This window comes from Neodiprion virginianus, chromosome 2, assembly GCF_021901495.1.
Source record: "Neodiprion virginianus isolate iyNeoVirg1 chromosome 2, iyNeoVirg1.1, whole genome shotgun sequence".
Classification (NCBI taxonomy): Eukaryota; Metazoa; Arthropoda; class Insecta; order Hymenoptera; family Diprionidae; genus Neodiprion; species Neodiprion virginianus.
In genome coordinates, this window is record NC_060878.1 from 36,208,966 (window position 1) to 36,234,270 (window position 25,305).

A 25,305-nucleotide genomic window follows, 5' to 3' on the forward strand; every position below is an offset into this window, starting at 1 on the left:
CCGAAAGCGGCACGGACTATACGTCTCTTAAATTCTTCGCGAAAGATTAAACGGCGACACTCTGCATGCATCTCCCATCTCGTATACCCTTTTCCCAAAACTACCTAACCATTCGTTCCGTCTGGAGATTACCGGCCATTATGTAACGAGGCATTGCAAAATGCAGAGATACGGCTTTGTTATCGGCAACAAATTTGTAACCATTGAGATTTCATCGTGGAATACAATGACTGCGTGTAGAAAGAAGAGCATTGATCGTGCTGAAGATTATTCGACCGTAATCGTTTAAATGCGCATCTCTTTCTTATTGCTATCGGCAAAATTGCTATTAACAATCTCAACATTTGTAACAACTTGTTCGTCGTGCGGATTGTACCTACGATGTACGCGTTCCTGTACAGATCGATTATCGGGAATTTTCACGACGGAAGTAAACGTGGAAACGCTTTGCTTCGGTTGATCAAAACATGCGAATCGTAAATTGAATTGCCATCGTATACCAACAGAGTCTGTCGGCTCCGAGTATAATTCGCTTAAGAGGATATAGAGCAAACTCACCCTGGCTGGTGAAAAAAATGATCGAGCTATGCGGCGGTTACAGCGTTCTGCTATCGAGTAGAACGAACGGGAAAAGAGCAAACGGCGTTATAAAAAAATGATCATTCTTTGGAAGATACAAGACCAAAGTTTTACGCGTCAAAATTTCTCCTCTTCATCATTTCCATCCTCAGGTCAGTATGGTGGATATTTAAAGTGGCGGTGTACTTATCGACGAACATCAGCTGGACGAGCGGAAGTCGACGTGCTTTCGATGCCTGTTTCTCCGTGCAAATAGCGTATCTAGTCAGGTGGCAGGCAAGCAGAGGCCCCGCGGATTCCGGCCTAACTGTTGATTCCAAGGTTCCGAGGCAATTACCGATCGAAACTGAAGGGCGGCGGGCTGGGGTGATGAAGGGGCAGGGGAGGGGGATGAATCTTATTAGTGTACCAATCGATTAGGGAGCCGAAGCCGGTGGGATGCTGGTGTATGCTCGGGGGTGCCGAGATGGAAACCATTCTTCCGCTATCTTCATCGGTTGTTAGAGAACCAATTATCTACAGCTAATACCTTGCCTTCAGAGTGGAAAATCATCTTTTCCTTCTTATCGCCCCGCGGTTCTAACCGGGGGCAAGAAACTTTAAGCTCGGCTTGGCTGCAGCTAGCCCCAGAACGAGGAACTGCAATTCCGACAAATAAACACACCACACCTTAGCGCAGCATCTGTATTTCCTGTTTTATAGCGGAAAAAGGTTGCGTCATATGTCAACCGTCCGCGGAGAAACACCATTGGTTCTCTCCCAGACGGTGGTCGGCAATACCGCAGAGTGGGAATAAAAACAAGGGAAATCTTTTAGCCGAGGCTCGAAACCTCCGCCCCTCGCGACTGTTGCAGGCAGCTAGGTTATGGATGTTGGGGAAAATAACTGTCCGATTTTTCCCACGCGCCAAATGGCAGGCCTCGAGTTATAATAACGACGATGCCGGAGAGTATGGGAGTAAATCATCGGATGACTGAGCGACTTGACTGACAGAGTCACTTTGACGGAGACAAACGATTTGATAATGCGTTCTGAAGACGCCATGACGCGGAGAACTCCAGTCGGCTCTTTGAGCTTGAGCCCCTGCAGTGTTCTGCGGCTTCTCAAAAGATGGATGGATTTTTAAGCAGAAGGAAAGGAAAGAAAAAAAAAAGAAAAAAAAAAAAACTTTGTTGATTCTAACTTGGCACAAACGAAACTTTTTATCTCGTAATATATATAGGTATATATACATATATATTATATCTACGTGCGGGGAGGTTCATCTCGCTTCTGAGCTGCCGCCGCCGCCACCCCTTGCAACGTACCAAAGAGCCGCGGGTGGAAATGATCTCTTCGCCGACATTCTTCTCCCGGTGATCATATTTTATATTCCGAATGAGTTATACACTTTCATAGCCCGCGAGAGAGTGCAGCTCGGGCTGACGTAAAGATCAATGCGAGGACTGGATGTATGCACGTACGTGTGCATCGTTTATTTTCACAATTTCATTGAACGATATAAGCGAATACATACGCGACACAGGTATTCAGAAGCGTGAATAATTAAGGCCACTCGTATCGGTTATTAATATTCTTTGCAGTCGGGATCGTAATCGCGTTTTCCATCATCAAAGTTGGTTGTAATACGTAGGTAGCAGCTTTCTCAGTAAAACTTGGTAAATCCCCTTAAGCCGTCTTCGGCAAGCATTAAATTGACGTGGGTGGGGTTCGGCTGTATTCAGGGGGTGTCGGGGCCGCGGGAGGAGAGGCAATATTTTCATTCTGATTCCCGGCGTCTAATAATAAACTTTTTTTTCTTTTGTTTGTTTACTTTTATTAATTTACTCAAAGCCATGCCTCGGCTGTATTACAGGGTCTTTTTTCCGCGATAAGGAAGAACGGAACGGAAAAACAAAAAAAAAAAAAAACTACACAAACACTTCCGCAGCTGTTCCCGTTCCGCGTTCCTCGGCGTGCGGTGGGTTGGTTCAGCGATTCGCAAATATACCCGATTGGCGAAAGGCCACGGGCTTTCCCTCGTTGACATTTCCGCCCGAATGCCGCCGAATATCGCCGTGTAATTTTCCTTCGCTTGTCTCCTTCGCGCCTTCAGTTCGCTTCATCTCGGTCTCGCCTCGCCTCGCCTCGCGCTTTGTTGACCAAGAAATGTCAACCGAGAGGCCTTCCCCTCATCGAGAAGGGTGCAGATATCTACTCGCGCAGATGATCCAACGGGTCGGGATATATTTTGTATCGCGGTATCGAACGGGGACTCGGACGGTTTAATGATGTAATTTTTCATTTCTGAATTCCGTTTTTCTCTCGCCGACTATTCAACCCTAGCGTAAACGCGCGGCGTCTCGATTCAAGCACAAACCGACGGCCTCCGCGATAAAACAACTTGCAACAACTCTGTAGGCTGCGGATGATAAATGCCAATCGATGCCAATTTGCCAATAAGGAAATGATGTATCGCACTCGTGCGTACTTTACGATAGATTCATATGCCGTTGTACCTTTTCAAGTTTCTTTTTAGAGCGTTTTAAAAGAGAATCTTTTTTATTCCCGATGTTTTAACGTGATATAGTTTAGGTAAATACATACATTTTATACAAAAAACGACCAGAAAGTGAAATGCATCTGGATTACCGAGCCCCGCTCCCGGGAATCCATCTCAACTTATATTTCAAATATATCGACGAAAGCATTAAATTCGACGAGACGAGCTAAGCTGGCCGGCTTACGTTACGATGGAAAACGATATTTCTCCGCAGGGGTGGTTCGCTAGTTGGTTGCTGCAAGAAAGTCTTTGCGTACAATTAGCCCGAGCAGTCTAGCTGCGTACACGATACGCGAATAATAAAAACCGGAGGTGAAGCTCGAGTGCGATATCACACAGACAGCTGAATTCCCTTTCGACGATATTAACCCGTCAAGTTCTCCAAGGTCTCCTCGAATTACCACGCGATAACTCTTGATTGAAGTTAACAACGCCGCGCCGTGTCGTCTGCGAGGAGAGGAGAGCAGCCGAGCCGTGCGGCAGCTGCTGCTGGGGGTCCGAGATAAGGACAATGACGACGAAGTGTAGGGCGACCAGCGAAACGCCATGAATTTCAACTTGCCGAATTTGGAAGTGCTCTTGACCTTTCACCCCTTCGTCGCGCAATCTCCAGACGGAGTTTTCCCGGCGCCCCTTTCCCTTTCCCCTTTTCACCCTTTCCCCTTTTCCCCTTTTCACCTTTCGACTCCCCCTCGGCTCTTCGTCCACTTTTCTGCCTCGGACTTGCGTTTATTTTTCCTCCCGGGTACTTCTCTGCCCACTCAAGGTACTCACTCCCGCAGCACTGCCTCGCGGAGTAAGTTTGCTACTCGAGAACTTTTGATTCGAATTGTGATTTGATTGGGTCCTCGGATCCACCGGAATACGTATCTGCTGCCAAGCTGCGGGTCGAAATGCTATTTATTCTTCACTTTCACGTCACCCAGCTACGCGGACAAAAACTCACAACTTTTCTCTCCGGTGAAAATATTTTTTCCCCGATCGAACCGTTTCCGTCCCAACCTCCTCGACGCGAAACGACATCTAACGATATCCCCCGCGGTTAAGAGGGTGCTGGAAATCCTCCAACTTTCTTGTCGCAATTATATTACGATATTATCGAAACGAGGGCTTCGCGTGAAGGGAACCTTTCATTCCGGACGGTAAAAATACACCCCCGACTAAGGTCGAGCGGTGAGGAGGAACAGAACGAAATCGAATATCGCCTCGTTTAGGCGGGGGTTTCAGACAAGTGCAGCACTTAAGGGTAAATGTTGTCGTGTACTTTACTGCTTTACAACCTCCCGGCTCTAGTGGTGTAGGGAATAATTTTAAACAGCAGCCGCACGGCTCTTGCTCAATTGGATTGCGATACTAAACTTTTCAGATCTCGTAAACAGTGCAATCATTTCTAATGCTACAACGCGACTCCGAAAAAAGAACATCGTGTAATGAAAATTCAGCTGAAACAATGGCCGTAGGCCACCGACACCGAATCCACAAATGTCGATGCTCTATCGCGTCCCGTCTGGGGCCGAATCTACGCTCAGGTCTTTCCCCTCGAATTTCTACACGAGCGAATCTAAACAGAGTGAGTTACAATTTGTACCGGTGTTCGTATGTTGAGAAAAAATTCCAGTTGTCCTTTCAAAGCAGCAGTTTTTGACTATTTTCACTTTTTATCATAATTGAAAAACATCGCCCGGTGTGGAAAGTGAAAATGAGTTTCGTAGATGGAACAAAAAACATCCAATATGTTCCGCTATTCTTGTTACATACGGTCACTCGTATTCCACTTCATTACCGTTGTGGAAATAATTTGGTGGTGGTGCAACGTTGACAGGTTAATTAATTGAGAATATGTAACCGACTAAACAAATAAATTATTCTTCGAATTACCAGAAAACGTATAATTGAGAATTACAATCACACTGGATAATTAGGTGCTTGCACCACTGTTTCGTGAATAACGTACCAACGATATGCAACAAAAATCTACCGTCATTCGGAATTATTCATAACGAATAGGGCAAAGGAAGAAAAGAGCATCGGCGAGGAGGCGGACGGCGAGGGGTCGGGGGTGGCTGGCTGCTCCCGTGATTTACGCTAATTCCACATCGGGTGGCGGGGGTCGTAAATTTGTAAACGGCCCTTCCGGTCACCGGAAGAGAGGCCAGCGCCATTCTGCGCACGGATGTACGATGCTCTGGATATTTTACGAAGCCGTTCCCCCGCTCGGGTTCTCCACCAGTTACCGGGGTGAGACGAGGAGGTACCTGCGGAGCGGAGGTTACGGTGGCTGGCCGACGGCCAATCGGCGTAATCCGGAGCTCGGTTGTCCTTCGTTTGGGCCTCGGGACTTCCGGCCTATCGCTAAAACAGCTTTGCGAACGTCTGGGAGTCGCGGGGGAAGAAACCAGATGTGCGGATCAGTTGGAGGCCCGACCGCAAGGAATTGTTCTCCCAAAATTTACAGCTCTCGTTACAGGGTCAAGTTGGAATGAAGAGTGATTATAATCCCCGAGATCTCCCCGCGATCGGGGTGGACGGGGGCTCGATTCATCCCGTATCAATTGCCCGCCGATTTTCTTCCTCCCGGAAAATCATTTGCAAATCCTTCAGCTGGTTCGGGCCGATGTTTTATTTATACCCTCGACCCTCGACCCTTCATCCCCGGCCCTTTTCAGTCCTGGCACGCACCTACGTGCTCCAATCCTTTTTCCCCTCGGGAGCTGCTACGGCTGTCTGTTTCGTCGTAGTCGTTCCTCTATCTCTCTCCCGCCCCTGCCTCGATTCAACCCCGCGACGTCCGAGAGACAAAGAGTTCTTGGGCTAGAGAAAAGTTGACACGGTCGAGTGCTTTTCGCTGACGGTATCCCGCGACCTATCTATCGGGGATTTAGGTTTGGCTTTAAGACGCTTCTACCTATCCCCGAAATAAGAGTCTCGCGCCTGAGTTAGTGCGCAAATATCCGAGCGGGGGGATTTTCCCTCTCCCTTCTTTGTTTTACTCTTTATTCCCTAAAGGGGGTAACTAACCCTAATATTTACTGAATAAATACCTCTTTTCAGACCGTTGAATTATACCCTCAAGTTGCCCATAAAAGATTCGTCTTAATCTCTTTGAGTTCTTGCAATATCTGATATTCATTGTCAACGTGGGAATTCGTTGTCTTTGGGGTGTATTTTTCTTCTTTTTCTCACATCGGCTAACACTAGAGCTACCGCGGTAAAATGTAACATGAAGTAGATAAAACAAAAATGATATTTATTACATCACCTACTCCTTTGGTTATCGTTGTGAAATTCATCGCATCATGGCGGGGAAAAAATGTAACGTAAAATAAAAATCTCACATTGAAATTGTACAACCAGTAATTCTGACTGTTCCGGTAGCTCTAGCGTTAAATTTACTGGAACAGAAATTAAGTATCTTTCCGCAAATGAACGTCATTCAACGTTCGACTCTTTGACGAGTGCCTTCGTTCAATTCATCCGTTTTTCTTATCGCAATGTTCTCCCATTCTTCCCCCCTTCGCTCGTGCAGACTGTTGCCAAAATGGGAAGGGATTTGAGGCGCCATTCGGCGTCGCGGCTGGTAGCTAGTACGTCACACCGATCGGTCTTATTAAGCCAAATAGTGGAGCCGAGAAGTTATCCCGCTGGTTGGTTGGGGCGAGGCGTCATCCTGCGCTGATATTGCGTCGGTATACTCGCGGGGAGTGTTTCATGAAGGAGAATGACAAGGAGGATGCGAGAAACACGCGCTGATATGAGTATTCGGGATTTTCAACGTTATGAACTCGTCCGAGCTTTATTGAACAATGCGCCGAGATGCGGGGCTCTCGAGTTCTTGCAAACGAGCTCAAAGCCGAGACCAACATCCTCGAGTTTCTTCCCGCGTTATTATAACTTTGGATCGTTTTAACCGTGAAGATACGGAAGATCCTCGACACCAAATCGAGGCGATCTCCGGATAAACGCGCCGATTCCGAAGTAACAAATCAAAAAGTAAATTAGATTGTAAGCGAGTTACGAGCTCGCGGTGCAGCCTGATAATTATCAGGTGTACGTATATATATATATATATCACCAGTAGGTTTGGGGTTATAATTAGAACACTCATTTCAAGCCACGTGGCAGTTGTAATCGATTCGCGAGATTTTGGCAATCGGAAATCACCGCCAACCTTTGCTGCCGCTCGATTAAGGCTCTCTCGGTGTTCCGCGAGCGAGGGCCTTGTTACCAGCTCTTTATTATCGGAATTATTCCTGGAATCGACATTGATTATCCGCGTCGCCCGCGGTTATCCGGAAATTTCAATCCCCTGATTTACTAATCGGTCCGCGGAGTGCGCATTACCGTTTGTCAGGGTAGTTATATCAGCGATGCAAATCCGCGCGCCGTTGCACTCGCCGACGTCGTACGTACCCGCTGAATTTCCACCATCAATTTGTCTGTTCAAGTAAACCATCGCTGACCTCTCAAATCCACATTTTGTACACGCGCAGCTGTTAAAAAACAGAGGGACAGCAAAGGATAAATACGGAAATCGTAGTCTCGTGCATGCAGTTGCCGTTGTTTGTTGCAGCCGCTGCATCGGCGTATCTCGCCGAGCGGATTGACGCGATAATTCAGACCTCGTTGTGCCAGGTTCGTAGCCTGCAGTATCGGTTACGGGAGTCCAGGTCGCGGATGCTGTACGTCGGGGGTGAAATATACCTCCTGTAAGAGCGGGGGTGCAGCAATACCCGGTCCGCCTATCTGGCCCGATGAAATTCCGGCCCGGTCCCCCCCCCCCATCGATAAGATCGAGATGCGATAGTAACGAATTTCGCGACCTCGCCGCGACGCGGCGCCGCCTCTGAGTCGACTTTTATAGGGATTGACGAGGGGTGATAATGGATCGCCGGGGGGGAGGAGGAGAGGGCGGGAAGGATTCGAGCCCTGATATAATAACAACTAATTGACAACATAACCGCGTCGAGAGCCTCCGGCTGCGACCAGCGTTAATCAATACATATACGTGTAAGTGGGCAAAAAAAAAGTCTCCCCCTCACCCGGCGATATTTCCGATCCTAATCCGGAATTTGGTTCATCGCGATCGGTATAATTAGTCAATAACTTAGCCACCCGGGCCTATGGGGGTGGAGAGGTTTTTTGATTCCTCTTTCCTTCATTTTTTCCCTTTTCATTACTCCCGAGGATAGAGGACCGCGCTCTTCTCCGCACGCTAGAAGTACCCGCCCCTCGAGCCTCACCGCTCATGAATATGCATCCGCGTAACTACAATATTATGCTGAACATTTTTTTCCTTCTCTCCTCTTATTTTTCTCTCTTTTTCAATACGCTGTCTACGTGTACTTTTTCCCGCTAAACTATGCAAGAAACGGACGCAGTCTAGGTCGGCTGGTCGTGTACCTACGGAATTCGCCACTCACACGCGGCCGGCCAAAAGCTGCGGCTGCGTGCGCATCCGAGTCGAGAAAAGCTGCAACGCCGCTGTCCCACCCTGCAGACACGAGCTCGAAACGGCGCGACGGGTCGCATGCAGGGTGTGAGGTAAGTGCGGCAGGTACGTCAAGAGAGCATCCAACAGCGAAGGACCCGCATTTCTCGGATGCCTGTCCGTCCCGCCTTCAGACGCCCGAGTCGAGATGGATAATCCTTGCTTTTATCTCTTTCGGTGTGGTTCACAAGCCTTCGGGAGGAGGGGAAGGGCTGTGCTATTTCGCCAATTTCGTATTCCTATATGCTCCCCTCCCACTTCTACCGAGAACAATTTTCCGCGGCGAAAGCTCGCGGTTTGTACGGACCAAAGTCCGCACCCTGCGCGATCGGCGGTTGGCCTCGGTCTTTTCGTGGGTCTGGCGACAACCGCGTCCCCATTCCCGGAACACCGATGAGCACATCAAACGGATATATTCGCGTGCGGAACATTTGGATTTTGTATCGAATCACCGGCGCGCGCGCCTCGAGGTATTCACAATGTTCGTTCGTCTTTTGAGAAGCCGGTTTATTCTGCGGATTAGGCATCCGCGGTACGGTATATTTGCCCTCTTTGTTGCCTCCTCTTCAGAATATTTACTCGACCGTAAACGGAGGAAGAAGTAAGATTTGAGATTCTTGATCCTTTTGACGAACATCGACACGCTTTATCGGATCCATCAACATCGGTTACCGTATCAAACGATTCGGTGGAGTACTCGCGGTGTTGCGTAAATATTAGGTACCTGTACCATTCGCTTCAGCGTAACCCCCAAAACCTGATCAGTTCAGTCAATTTCCGTAATTTCTTGCGTCTCATGTTGCCTGGGCTCAAAGCGAGTCGCGAACTTGGCAGAAAGTAACCAGGCGGCAAGCTCGGCATGCCTTTATAATGAACAAATTTACGTTTCTTTCTTGCTTTCGAAAAATTAGGTCACGATTGTTACGTTCAAAACTCTTGATGCTTCGACATTGAACGATGACGAGTTCGCGTAGATACGGAACGAAAATGTGTAAGAAAATAATTACTCAATTTACGGTGCCAGATATGCAGCCTGTAACACAATGTTAAACGAGCTTGCAACAGACAAGATTGAGCGTCTTTTTCACAAAGACCGATACACTTCGAGGGTCTGCCATGAAAACGTCTCGTCCAATTAGATTGCTTAATTAACTGCGTGATACATGGAAAGCGGGGACCGCTATGTCCCCCCGGCCACTTGAGCTTAACAAACTTCTCATCGCTGTTTGTATACCAAGCGCCCATTATAGTTGCTTACTCGCAGACACGCGATCCTCAAGAATTCAGATATAGAACCAGAAACGCTCAACAACTTTCCCTACGTGGGCGTCCGGTGAATTGTCTTTCTTGTACGTAATGCCGAAAGCAACCTTCGAAAACTCGAAGTAGGTGTTCGTTCGCAGATTTATTCAGCCCTAAGGTATAGTTGAAAATTCGGTTTTCCAACTCCTGATTTTTCGAAATCTCCGTCTGTTCTGCCTCAGGCAAAATGTTGCACAAAGTGCAGGAAATGCGGTGCTTGCCAGCAATTAGGATCCATTCAAGTATCAGATAACACATTTTTTTGCAAATTTTGCACCCTACCCCTAATGATAACGATTGGTAACGTCTGCTTGTTTTGCCTACAACTGTTTATTGACGTTAGCTAACGCTTTTGAAAAGTTTATTTACAAATAGATTCATTACCTGGGGATGGCAGAAATACCATTTACAGTCAAATCCTCATCAATTTGTTCCTACTTTATTAAATATTAATTATTATTAATTATTGATACACATTAAAATGTTTAGTAAACCGTGAATTCATTATTCATTCGCTATTAAATATATTATACATTGTCTTTCTTCGTAAATGCATGCAATAAGCTTTATATTTGCCAAGATATTATTATTGAGCAGTCCGTGCATTATCAACACCTCCTTTTAAAGAAACTTTTTTTTATCAATCCCAGGCAGGTGTCGCGTCGGCTTTGAGCACGCAGTTGGAATTTCCCATCTTATCTAAAGCTTGCCTGGAATGCCTACGACCACAGGGTAACATTTGATAACGTTTGTCCGAATAGCCGATCCTTGTTTCAGCGTCAGCTAATCCTTGAATTGCCTCTTATACCACCGCTACCGGAGGATAATTCACTTCCGAGTGGTCAACTCGTTGATTTCCGATCAAAGCAGCTCGTCGAGTCTGTCAGGGTGTAGTTGCAATTGGAACCGGAGCTCGGCCCCGAGCGATGAGCTGGAAGGAAACGAGGCTCGCGTGCATATTCGACCGTGAACAATAGCTGATTACCTGCGCGGATAGTCGGCGGCAGTGACAAGGTAACAGTGATAATGAAGTTCAATTACAAGAATGCCACCCGCCGGCAAAGGGCTCTCCCTGGGTGTCCCTCGGCTAGCTGTGCATGTCGTATAATCGATCAGCCGGACTTAAGCGGCGTCGGCTCGGTCTTGGCCACGGTTTGCAAGAGAACTCGATCGTCGTCGGGACGACGGATTGTTCCCTCGTCGCTGATTCCCGGCAACCTTTTTAACGCCGATAAGCCTTACCGGGCGGAGATTTGTCCGCCTGTCTGCGAGGATTGTTTTATCATATCGGATATCGCACGGTTGAGTCTTCGGCCTTTCTGTCGTGCCCACGAACTGCATGTTTTCGGTCGGTTACACTAACGGACGCAATAAGAATTCGAACAAGCCAATCACTTCATTGATCCGCGGTCAAACGACGCGCTTGAAAACACGCGATGGGTGAAAGAGTTTCACCTTGTAAATGATGACTCCGAACCTAGAAACAGGTTAAAATCGTGCCCCCAAATACCGGGTTTCCATGTACATTAGCTGGGTCATCCTTATTTTGGAATTTTGCGAATTCCGACCCAGCCACACATTAAATTTGTTCCAGATCAACGAATGGACATCTCTTGCAAAGCACAGATCTCCATCTCAACACAAATCCCTTGGGCATGGGCTATGAAGTTTCCTATTTTAAATACACACGTTTTTACTATACTTACGGTGTATGTTTCGTCGCAAGATCAATTTTTTGCAAATAATCTAGCACCTCGAAAAATCAGTGAGCATTTCATTCTAATATTTAATAAAAACATTTCACTTGCACACCCTTAGTATTCGATTTTTTTTATCAAACAGTAAGAATCAATGTTCAATAATTTCTTGTGGTTACAGATTTTTTTGCAAATTGTTAGTCGGCGACAAAATGTATTCAGAAACTTCAGTAAAATAGTGTATATTTTGACCGGTAAACATCACAGTCATTAAGCGAGGGTTGAGGATTAGAAATATGTGCTTTTGAGGAGATTATTACTTATTTATATAGCCCGAACTAGGGACCACTCTAATGTATATACGTTCCGTTTAAAATTCAACAAGATTATTCGATCGAGTTTGTCCTGCGCCTGAACGAAGCACAAACCAAGAGAACAACACTCACGTCTATCATGTACGCAACTGAAAAAAATCGTATGAAATGTCTGATTTAATACCAACCGCCCCGGGCAGCGGAATCAAGTCTCCGCGAAGCAATAACTCGCTTCTGTCAACAGATCTAATCTGCAGCCGCAAGCTGCAGCAATATAGAAAAGAAAAAAACTGCGGTGACGTGTGAAACTTGTGCCAACGATGAGTGTGGTCCACGTCCAACTCACACTAATCAGTCGTGTTATTATACATACGCCCGCGTATCGTGATTAATTTTTAATCGCAATTTCATTTTTCACACGAGAGTTCGCGTGCCCTCGGTACATTAATTAAATTTTAAAACATTTACCGGCTTGGAAAGAAAAAACTGTGATTTATAAGTATTGTTCCGTATCAGTTTAGATGTCTCTTCGCTCTGTTATCCCCCCCCCCTTTACTCCATGAGTTTTATCACGAGTCCCCCTTGGGCCGTATAAAACGAAAAGCGAGGGAAGGGGGGGGGGGAGGGGGAGGGCAAACAAACAAATCCAGCATTTAATAACTCCGCGAGAGATCGGAGCCTCGAGAGATCCAGCGGGGACTTGCCGGAAGTTAAGATCAGAAATACCAGATGAAAAATCCCCATCGTCAGAGTCGACCGAGGGATGGTGGTTGTTATAGACAAACTCGTCCAGGGATCGGTGAGGATTTTGTTTTTCTCGTCGTCTAATTATCCGGATTGGAGTGTCTCGACATTGTACAAGAGATGGAGAATTTCGCAGGACGACTCTCGCGTGTCTTCGTCGTGTAATTTAAGGCCGAATCAACGGCATGTCACTGGGTGCTAAAAGACTGGAAATCCAATCAGAGTTATAAGAGGAGTCGTCGGAGTAATTCTAGTGCGTCAGAGATGTCACCTGAATAATTCATGCCTGAAATTCGCAGGTACGCGACCAGCCTGCGTATACCGGCGAGTCCTTCTCTCTCTCTCTCTTTCTCTCTCCCTCTCCCTCTTTCTCTCCTTTTCTCTCGCTCTTCGTGCTTCAGTGGCGGGTGCGAGCAGGTGAGCGAGTCCACCTCGGCAAGCTACGCTGCTCTCGGATAATTTCGAATATGGAATTATATTTACGTCTAGAGAAGCGCGAGGCGTGCGGTGAGTGTCGAGTGTCGTTAAAAAGTAGCTCAGTCTGCAGGAATGATGATTATACACGCCCCGGCAGGCTTGCCTGGTGTGTGTAATACGTACGCACAATACATGGATATGTACTCGAACTTGGCGAACGTGTAAAGACTCGCCTTTCCATAAGGTTGTCAAAATGATGGATTGGTCATGTCAGCCGGCGCCCAGGAGGTTGATTACGATATCACGCGGTCCCGACTTTTGAATAATTCAAACATCTCGTCCTCTTAATTTAACCTCCGCTTGATGAGACAATCCGTTTCATTACAAAGACGCGCGTATTTACAGTCAGATTCACTGATCTAGCAAATAAATGACCTTCGTGTTGTAATTTCTTTCACACCCGAGCTACGTATGTACGTAAATCAAAGACAAAATATCTCACAAACTTGATTCTCGTATTGATTTTAAATTACGGTGCGAAAGCTTTTTCCCACACTAACGCGTTATTTTCTACACCCGAGGGACATTCATTTCCCGGGAAAATATATTAACGTCTCGAAACTGCCCCACGGTCATTATACAAATTGTAAACTCCGTATGCATATTATAAATACGCCGTTCGAATCGGTCCGTCTGCGTTATTTTCATTCAACCGAAGCTTTCGAAGAACACCTTTGGCACAGCGCGCTGTTCTCGTGGTCTTTAATCAAGTTTTAACGAGATATTAACCAACGCGAGTGCGAAGGGATAATTCCGTTTCCTCCCTGCCAGCTCTTCCTCACTCCAGTTCCAACGGTCGTTGGAAAACAAATGAGTTCGGGAATCTCGTTCTAATTATTGAAGAATCCTATCAGATTGCGAAGACGACTCGAGAGTGGATTAACCGTGGTAATAATTGGGAAAATCTGGATACCAATATCCGTGCCTCCGCGGTTACCTCGCCGCGTTCGCGTTAATGCTACCTTAACCCCGAAATTCACACCCCTGTAGTCACAATTAATATCACACGGAGCGTCTAGCGTAATATACAATTACCACAGCCGTTAATTGCTTTTTAATTGCCTTCGGTACATAAACAACGCTGGCTCTCTCCTTCTGGTCTCACCTACGCGATTCGCGGCCCGAAATTAAATTTAAATGCATGTCGGATCGATAAGTGACAAGCCTTCATCGGGCTCCCGATAATTATCTCCTAATATCGTGGATTTCGCGGTCTCGGAGATGAAAGTTCTTCGGAGAGGATTAGCGGTGAAATTCTCGAAACCGGGCCGCGAGAAATAATCCTTTCAGTCACAGTGGGATGCTCACCGTTTCAGCTAAAAAATTTCCGTGTCCTAGTCTTATCGCAGTTTACTTACAACTTCAAATGATCTCCGTTCCTTCGCGTAACTCCGAGTAAGAAGTTTCGGTAAAAATAATCGAATTTTGATAGTTTTTTAGATTTTACATCAGCCATCTTGGACTTCGAAATGATCGAATGCTGACTTCAAATTCGTCATCAGCGACCCTAAAAATCACTGAGTAACAAAATTCGCGGAACAATACCGAGTTGAAAAATGTGTGACTGAGAGGGTTAACTCGCACGTCACTCCGAAAGATATTTTAGGTTAATCGCGATGTCAAAACTAGAGGCAAGCGTATATAACGGCTTGAGTTTAAGAGGGAAGAAGCATCGCCGCAGAAATTAGCGGCGTACAGTTTGTCGGAGTCACGTCCGCTCGTTTCAACGATTTAAAGAGTTAACAAAGTTATTGCTCCGCGATGCCGCGAGTACCTGTAACTTTTCCGTTAGCAGTGGGTTTTTAGGCATGCGACGAACGATTTTCCGCACTGCCGTACTCCGGCTCGGCCGCAAACCGCAATCTGCACCGTCATATCTCGGCCGGAAAGTAATTAATGCATTTACTTTTAAAGTATAACTAATATACGTCGCTAGTAAGTAAACAGCCGCCTTCCTTGCCCCGCTGATGCTGCCGCAGGGCGCGCGTTCCAAATTAGACTGGATGTTTAACGTCGTTGCCGACGGTGACGGTAATTGCCTCGTCCTCGAAACTTGACCTCCTCGTTTTATTCGATGCAGGCGCGAGTGGGTATAATATTCGGTATTAATCCGTATCTCCGGGAGTTGAATTAATTTCAGAATCGATGATCGACCGGCTATACACTCGACTACGAAAACCCAACGTTCCGACTCAATAATATTTCTCAGATACAACCCAGCGTGATCGAAGCGAGATGAGAAAAATATTAATTCAACGCCTCAATCACCGCGGAGACGGTCGCTGTAATTTTTATTTCTCATGGAATATAATATCGCTGTCCTCGAATTGGCGCCGGCTTATTATTCTCGTTCGCAAAACCAGATGACACTCATTTTCTTCAGGTTTACGTGCGAATATTGCAAATCCGTGCGACACTGCAGATTCACGTTTCGCGCCATAATTATTCACGGTATCACGATCTCATAGTAATTTTTTTCTCATACCGTGATGAAATTGTTCGAAAAGTTTACTTCACAGTTGTTGCACTTTTAGACGAGTACAGAGGCGTGACTATACAGTGTCTTTTCAACGTTGCGCGATTCTGTATACGTACTTGATCCCGAATTTCCTTTGATTCCCCGAGTCTCTTTGACGTACTTTCCTTCCACCGCATCGTCGCACCTCTTCACCGATACATTTGCGAATATCACACCCTCGTGTAACCTCGTGACGCATCAAATTCGTCCAACTTCCGCATCGAGCCAGCTATCCTCGTCTGAATTTTACTTCTATCCGACGTTTTAATTCGACTTCGAAGCTTTCCCTAATCGACGTACCGCATGTAATATGTTACACAGATTAGATTCGAAGCCTCTCGTGCACTTACGATAATAATAATTTTCGAGATTCCGGGACTGATTCGGTCGGCAATCTCGTCGGTGGCCGTAGCCTGTAGGTAACCTTTTGGCGTCGCGACGCAGGCCGCGGCGACGAGGCGTGATCATCAGGTATCAGCAATCAGAGAGCCAGTCGATGGTCTTTGGTTCGGGTGTCGGCTCGATAGGCGAAGGTATAGGTGTCCGTAATGCAGTTTCCGATAATGCTGGTAACGTAATCACACCCCACCGACACCCTGCGTGCCCGTCCTGGCACACGAACGCTAGGCTGCGAAGGGAGGCGAGGGATTACTTCGATCAACCCGCGGTGAGCGGTCGACGTGTGTATTCGTATAACGGCGAGGGCTGCGGTGCGGCTACGTTATAGAGGACTTGGACACACGGAGAGCCGGCCAAATTGGTGAGTGCGGTTAGACAGAGGGCGGAACTATATAATCATTAAACGTATAACTGCAGCTGAACCGCCGGCGAAGGTGCGACGTTCAATTTGCGGTTCAGAGTGTGGGACGGCGATTTATTTTTCCTTTCTTTTTGCTTTGCCCTCGTCCTTTTTCTTACGGGGCTTCCGTTCCGCACCATAAGGTGCGGGAAAATAACGCGCGGCGCTTTATGGCCGCTTTCTCGTCAGCGAGAGACCGATTACTGTACAGTGAGTTTTTCGAACCATCCCACGTGCAGGCGGCGAAGCCGCGAAACGCAAGGAAAAACAAGAAACGGCGATATACGACTTGCAAGGAAATTTGTCGGGAAAATTGCTTCTCGCTTATCCTGCGTCTCTATTCTACTTCGTTTAACGACCGATCGGCACCCGTGATTATACAAGCTCTGTAAAGCTTCTTGGACCGCGTTCGTGGATATGTTCGTGCAACGCATGTTCAGCCATGCGTGAGTTATTTGCGCAGGAATCTGCTTACCGTACCCAATGCCTGTGTTCGAATATCCTTGGCATATGTGAATCGGCTTAGAAGCGAATATTCTTGCTCGTTCGCCTGTCCGTTTCTTGAATAGAAATGTTTTGTCACAGGGAGAAATTCGGTATCGATATACGTGTGATGAAGGTAGATAGGTAGGTATGTATAAGGTGCTTATGTTCAAACCTGCGTGAAGTATACTTTTCAAATAAGTATACATACATATATACGATATATAGACCTATATGTACGTATACCAGGTTCACAAATCTGTCAGTGATTTATACGGAGACGTTTGTTCTACATTTCCGAACGATTGCATACGAGGCAAACCGATATTTTCCCGAGAAACCTTTCCGTTCAGTGTATAGATTCGACGTGGAACGAAAATTTTCTCTTCCGTGCAATAGTATTAAGGTTACTTATGCCGAATATACGTACGAGTATTAACGACTACGGGATCCCTTCGCGTTTCTGTTTCAAATCCATGCAAACGTGCACGCTAATACAGTCGACTTCGTTAAGTGGACATTGCGGCCGTACCTACGGAATATGAAAGGAAATTTTACTCCAACATTTCGCGACGCTAAAGGCAGGTATACTGAGAAGATGAGAAAGAAGAAGAAAAATAAAGCAGAGGTCTAGTTTTAACTACTTAATCTTGCGGTAATTGGGTTAAGGAGAACGAAATCCGTCTAAGGTCGACCGTCGAGGCACCGAAAGACGTTTGAGGTTTCGTATCTACACGTTTCTGGAAGCGCATAAGGTTCACTCTACACTTGACACCGATGTGACACGTGGTATAATTTTAGGGGAAGAGTAATCGTAATATAACGAATTTTTTTCTCATCATTCTTTGCGATACAACGAGTCATATCGTCGTCTACCGTGTCGAATGTAATTTTGTTCGTTACAGTCACATTATAGCCATTCAATATTCAATACGGGTATACGAATTTAGAAAACGTGTTTTTTCGACATCTGAATTCTTCCTCTTTCTATCGATATACTCATCGAAACTATTTCCGAATAGTTATACACTGAGAAAAGATTTTATTTACCGTTAACAAAGGTATATTTGGATATGGCGAAATAAATGTTTCGTCATTATTATCAAATTTAATTGAGCCCCGTATGATTTGTTAACTATTAACAAATTTCCATCGAGCATCGTCGATCAATGATCCGTGAGCAAATTCGTCGTGTCATCAGGTATTTATAAAACATCTCGTACATTTATTCGGGGTGTTATAGCTGCAGGCAGTGTCCGCACAGATTCCGAGCGGCAGGCTGCGTCTATATCTGCGAATCGGAGCGCGGTGTTGCGAAAATTGCGGAGTAAAATACCGGATTTTGGACTCGTGTTAAGCGGAAGTGGAACCAAACTATTAACTAATTCCTGTTCAGCCAATGCAGCGAACCGGTCGCCGAGCGCATCGGAGATTCGGATAACGCGAATGGTGATTCGATGCACATGGGGGGGGGGGGGGGGGGGGCGAAGTTCGGTGCACAGCGCGTTGAATATTCAGCCGGGCATAAGCCGCGATCTACAGCGTTGTTTTCTTCCTGTGTTTATAACGTTGCAGGATGCAGTATGCATATACATATCTGCATGTAAATACACGTATAATATGAATTTTCCCGTTTGCGCTAGGATTTGGCGAACGCGCTGCCATCGTGATGGGAAAATTGAATAAATATTAAATAAATGTGAAAGCCAGCGGCAGCGGCGGAAAAGCGGAGGGAAGAAAAAAGGAGGAACGGAACGAGGCGAGTCGCCACCCGTCGGGTGGGAGTATAGCGCATACAAGCTTTTCTCGTCAAAATAATATCTTAATCGGATCAACACTAACGGCAGCCGTGTAACCAGTAATTTCCTTCCGTGGAGTAATTACTGCGCTTATACAGAGTCCGGGCGTATTCGCGCGATCGCGCCACAGGCAACGGCTCTCGCCTCCATGGCGGGACAGCGTAATACAGCAATACAGCGAATGGGAAGAAAGAGGTGGAGGGGTAAAAGAGAGCGCAAGATAGAGCGGAAAAACGTAATCCAAGAGTGCCGAGGTACCTGTACGCAGGTATAAGCTGCCTTCGTGCTAACATTAACGCGAGGCAGTGATATAATTAACTCGCGGCATTCCGCGGACGCCGTGCTAACGTAGCTCAGGGTTGCGTTATCGAAAGCAACGCGCCACCGGCGGCGTAAATAAACCTTGGGTGAAAATGAAAATTAACAGCGCGCGATGCTTTTCCTATTCACCGTATTCACGGAGGTCGTGAAATATCGGAGAAAAAGCTCCAATCTCGATCGCCTTTCTTCCATGCGATCGTCGCGGTAGTTAACCGAAGGATTGTTACACAGCTTTCCCGAGAAGTTGGGGGAAACGAGGCTACGTAACGCTTCTCTATTCGATTAATATCTATGACCAATGGGACGCGGCTTAGCCGCGAAGCAACCGTCGGTCGAGCCGCAACCAGCCACGACACAAACGCATTACCTTAATGCGACCCAGAAAGCTCTTTTATTACGCTCACTTTGGTACACGTATTACTGTATATACGTAGCGAGGAGCGCCTCGGCTACGTCGCAAATACGCCCACATTACGTCCGTGTGCGTGTTACATGTGCACGTGTAACGCACGCGTAACTGTACAATGGCGAAAACATGCCAGGTGGTAAGCATGGCACATCCACACGTACGTGCTTACGGGATATCGCAGCTTACGTCGGTACGCGCCGCTGATGTCTAAACGCAAACATATTCAGGGAACGCCGGCTGCGGGAGCTGCTGACGCGACGCATTTGAATCGAACGTCGCTTCGCTACGTGTTCGTGTTGTAGCGTCTTTTCTCTTTTCCTCTTACTTGACGGCAATTTTATTTTATTCGTCGCAAAAATCGCCCCGCACACGAGTCTCGTTCGAAATCGGAACGCATGCTGATCGCTAGTTTTGAGCCATGGGGAAAGTCATTTCAATACGATGACCATGAGCTCGGTTTTTTTGTTGTTTTTTTTTTTCAACTACGCTGCGGTACAAATTATACGTAGGGAAAAAAAACAACTTGAGTGAATTGGTTGAACTGTAACGTTTGATCACAATCGCAAAGTTTAGTACGGTGTATAGTGTAAGGCAGAAGTTTTCGGGTCTGAGCTTCTTCGACAATTCCGTTTCTTCCGTCCCGTTTTTCCGTGTCATTAATGGCCAGTTGATTGTACCGATAGATTCTATCGGCCCTGCAGAGAGCCAGTTATGCAGGCACTTATTGACCTGACAGAGTCTAGATGAAGGGTCGTAATGTCTGGAGTATAGCTAATCTGTGTCCAGGAAGACATCGGAGATTGACCGGTTGGCAGGCTGATCGATATCCTTCACGCAGTGGAAAAGAGGGAAAATATAATCGGAGCCGATACCTGAAAGCGTCGATAACAGATTGGAGGCGTATCGTAAAGTCAGAATAATTGAGTTACGATAATACTTATAGACTCGAAGGATCGATATGCACGTCGCTTTGCCCGAGGCGGCAGATATTCTTGAAATTACTCATTTCTTGGCACTCCAGGTGAAAGCTGAGGAAATTTTTATGGAAATCGCAGTTTTTATATTCGTCTGTTTATCCCCCAGCTCATTCTTCTTTTATTTTCTCACTATTCCGTTCCTCACTTTATACCGTTGCAGCAACTCGCGATACGGCACTCGAACTCTCGAGCTCCGATCAACGATTCCCTTTTATCAATATCCTGGAATTGCTCATTTCGCGTTCGAGAAAATAGGGTTGGAGACGCGCTGAGATCGGATGATTGTACGAAAGCCTTTTACGCCGAATTACCCATCAAAGCGTAATTCTCGCATGTCGGGCTTGATGAACTGAAAAATAATCAAGCGCTCCTAGGCAGCTTTTAATCGATCGAGTGACAGCTCGATGATCGTTGTTAACCGCGTTAGCAAAAATCGCCCAGCTTCACAGTAATTCGCTTCTATATACTGTACACATGTATCGTGTATAGCTATAGCTGCAGGTCGTCGATGAAAGAGGGCGGCGAATGGAACCGTAACGTCGTAAAAGTAAGGCAGCACTAAAACGGGGCTTTGGTCCAGGATTTTCGGAAAAGTTTGTGTTACGTAATCGCGAGAATATGCCTCGCGGAGAAGCATTGCTTGGGATCACCGCCAGTACCAGGTCTGAACTTCGATTCGGGATTGAACGGCACCATCCGACGGAGGTTGCGCTCAACTCTGTCGCGATACGAATGTGCCTTCCCACTCACACACATACGCACACGTGGAGCACCCGTGCCGCCGGATGTTTGTGGTCTGGGGAAATGCCCCGCGAGTTTCATCCCGAGTACCTATCATTTACTTGCACCCCGTACTACCGCCATGTGTCTGCGTTACCCTGATCAGCGCACATATTCGGCTAACGATGAATGGCGAGCAGTGGTCAGTCCAATCTGTTCGCGATCAGCCTGAAACAGCCTCGCTAAATTGTTGAACCACGCAGCTAACAGTGCAATGTGATATTTCATCGGTGCTGTGGTGTAATCAAGGTCCTGTTGCTATTGGATCTTGGTGAGGAAATTCACATCTACATATTTCATTGGTTTTGTCCTTGATGTATACTTAAATGCCAAAATGCTATCTCTGTTACTGACGGATTTAAGCATCAGTTGACAAGATCAGGAAAAACCCGAGTTGCCTAATTCCGTGAAACGATTGTGAACAAAGTCCGTTTGATGTCTGTAAAAATATCTGATCTTGAGTACTTATAATTCCGAAAGCTTAGGTCGAGTTTCTTGAGGCTTCCCCGAACGAGTTTCAACCCTTGGATGGGATGCATACGGAATCAAGGATCACGGAATAGAGCCAGGCCTCGCAGATAATGTGGCGTGGGAGTTAGTGGCTGGGCTGGAATTGATTGGTAACCCTGTTCGCGTGTCAAGGCTTCGAACGAGGTCTGCAGTGGCTGCTAGTCGTGATCGAACGTGCAGGCTCTTGTCGTCCCTGTCCATCGTTTGTTGGACGGAGGCCGCGACCCGAACCAGGGTTGGAATTAATGTCGTCGAAAAGGCGTTTCCAGGGTTTGAAAAATTTTACGGAGTTTCGAGCGGGCAGCGAGACTGCAGCGGAATTGATCTCGAAAGGGTGGAGAGAGGACGAGTCGGACGGACAAGAGAGTCTAACAACGTTGCTGATTGTGAGTGGCAGACTCGAGCAGGACTAGACTATTGATTTTAAGCCCCAAGCTGAGGAAATCAATCCAGATATTCACTTCAAACTTAAACGATTCCCATTGAAAGGTTTCCAAGGCACGCAATCGCTGGCAGCGGTATACAGAAGGGGATGTCTGTGTGTACGGACAAACGAACCTGGTTCTCTGCCTTCTCATGCACCTTATCAGAGCCTTCCACTGCCTTCCCAGCGGACCGTGATGCACCCCGGATTGCAGGTTTTGCAGGTCTAGCGCTGTCTATCAATAAGGCAGTCTTGTTTCCCGACGAACGAATGCGCTTCCACCGAGCCTTTGGAACGTGGCTGCATCGCATAATCGTTGGAAACTCTTCTCGTCGTCCGTCGTCTCTGCGGGCTGAGGAGGTTATTCGGATCGATTTGGTAATTCAGGTGGAAGGCCTTTGTGCCGTGATTCGAGCCTGTGGCTGTGGGCGAGGGCCGCTATTCCCGGTGAATCGAGGGAGCACGCCAAGCACGGAAATCTCCGCTAGCCCAGCTCCACGCGAAATCGCGGAAAGTCCGACCGCGGCGTCCCAAAGTTCCCGTCGACGTCGCGCCGACGGAGATTGACGTACGTACGTATTTCGTCCCGAGTTCCGAACCCTCGAAGACGGAACACACTCGTCCGAGTTACCCGGCTCCGCTACACAAACCCTCCCCCCGCCGTCGGGCGGCGAGTTCGCGTTGTTGGAGGTCCCATTGATTTCCTGGCCCATGTCAAGGCTGCACGCGAATCCTTCCCGCCCCCGCTTGGCCTCCAGACCCCCAGACCCCCAGGCGAGCTGCAACCCTCGCTTATTATAGCCCCGCCACCCACGTCCACACACGTGTGCGCCGCGTGTATTCGCCTGCATCGCAAACGTATCTTCGTGCTTTCCATTGTCCGGAGCTTGCGCGAAACTCGGTGAGTTTCGGGGAAAGTCGCGTTGTTCTTTTTATTTTTGGCAGGGCTCGATTTTTCAGGCCTGCAGCGGTACGAGTTCTTTGGAAGCGATTTTCGTTGTCATTGTACAGAGAAATTGAGGAGAGTCACCTTTTTCAAAGGATAGTCTTTATTGTAGACGGAGTACGGGAGAAAGACGCCGTCGCTTCGCTTGAGGGATTTCCGATCTAGCAGAAGAGACTGCGGCGATTCGCTGCGGTTATTAATTGGCCAAGGTCAAGTGCCGTTGCGTTCAGAATGTATCCGCGGGTCGAACCGAGCCGCATGCTGAAATCCTTGCTCTGAATCCTCCCGGGGTCTAATTAAAATCGTGCAAATTAATGGCCGTTCTTTGTTCGCGGCAGACTCGAAAGTTGCGGGGAAACCTGCGGTATCGGCATATGTAGGTATATCCGATTGCGATCCGAAACCGCACCGCGGGCAAAACGACGCTGGGCGACGCGACGCGAGGCGCCGGGCGGCGGTGAGGCGAGGCGAGGTGAGGTTGGGCCAGGCTGCGTGCACGCATAAAATCAATGCTTGGCACGCGACACCCAATTGCCCAGTTAACTCCTGCGACCTGCCCGACGCAGGAGCAGCACGAACACCATCTGGCCCGGATGGCCGAAGGCTCCGCAGAAAATTCCTCTGTACCTACCCGCCGCACTTCGTCTTGCCGCAATTAGATTCTCCTTCCTAGCTATCGCGTTACGTGGACGATTAAAGAGGAGCGGGAGTCACAGTCTCAAGTTATCTTAAATAACTTGAAAAAAGAGAATGAACCGTTTTAAAAACCACCGGTAATGTTAGTTGCATTAATGGGATAGTGCGCTTGAGTGGAACGACGTTTCTGTACTATAATTAATCTGCAAATTTGAACAAGGCGAGATAAGATATCAAAAATTTGAGGAAATACATTTGTGAGAGAAAAAAATTAGAACATCTATCAAGATCTTTACGACCGACGAAATAAGCCCAAAAAACATTAGAATCGCATGGAAGTTTAATCATTTTGAACCATCGAGTTGTAGGACATTTCTTAAAATTGTTGATAATTAAATTTTTTTTATCGTTTATTTGATTTTGGTCAAGTTCTTATTTTCTCCGAGACAACAGGGATATTGTTTTATCGGTGTTGAATAACATCATCGGTGTAAATAATATTTTTGGATATTTCTTGGAATATTTTTTTCTTCTTTTCTTTTCCTAATTTTTGATTCAAACTGCGGATCCGACTTATCTGTAAACGTGTCGGGCGGTAGTTCTTTTCACCGCTTGGTAACTCTCTGCTGAAAATGAACAATTATTGGAACGTTCGGCTCCTTCTTTGATGACGAAGAAGTGAACCGCACGTCGTTAACAGCCACGCCGAAATATGAGGAAAATTCATCTTCGTCTGTGCTGGTTTTCATTTGATGTGCGCTTAACTCATTTTTCCATCCGGTTCGTTTCGTTTGAACTTTTTAATTACTCAACCCAAGCATAACGCTTCAGACGTTCTTCAAGCAAATTCTGCCTCGTGGAATTTTGAAACATATTTCTTAAATTCGCTAACGAACAAACGGCGAACGGTCGAGTACGCAACGTGATCGTGGAATTTTTTCAATCTGCTATTTTCTTATTCCTGCTCAGCCAGCTCAGCTCATTCGCGGTAAGCATATTCGATATCTCTCGGGGTAATACGCGGTCACGGAAGTTCGATGGGCAACTTATACCTCGCAGTAATGGGGCCATGGAAGAGATAAGTCATATTGGATTTTAGCCAATTCGCAATTACATGAGGAATCCGATTTCTAGGGGGTTGGATTCAAACAAGAGCCACGTGTATAACTGCTCTTGATCGAAACTGTATAATAATACGCTGCGAAAAGACACAGACATATGATACAGACGCGTATCTATCATCCGAATCATCGGTGATTAAATGAGTAATTTTCCTTCCATTTTTTTTTTTTTTTGTTTTGTCATTCGAAAATAAATCAGTACACCAACTGCTAAGTTTTTTCTTCGACTTTCACGTGTCAGAAAATCACAAACTCATCCATCCTCTATTCGAGACCCACGTTCTTCGAAGCCTCGAAGAGGAGTTTTCCGAATCATCCGTGATTAAATTAGTAATTTCCGTATAACTATTTTCATTCAAAAATAAATCAGCAAACCAGTCGTCGAATTTTTTCTGCAACTTTCACCTCCAGCTGTAAATTTTTCTCAAAAACTTGTTTT

At 46.7% G+C, this 25,305-nt stretch overlaps 1 protein-coding gene across 7 annotated transcripts in view; it reads right to left on the minus strand.

Moving 5' to 3' along the window:
• LOC124297030 (gamma-aminobutyric acid receptor subunit beta) overlaps positions 1-25,305 on the minus strand; it is an 85,326-nt gene that overhangs the window by 50,346 nt on the left and 9,675 nt on the right. The gene's annotated exons all lie outside the window — the stretch shown is intronic.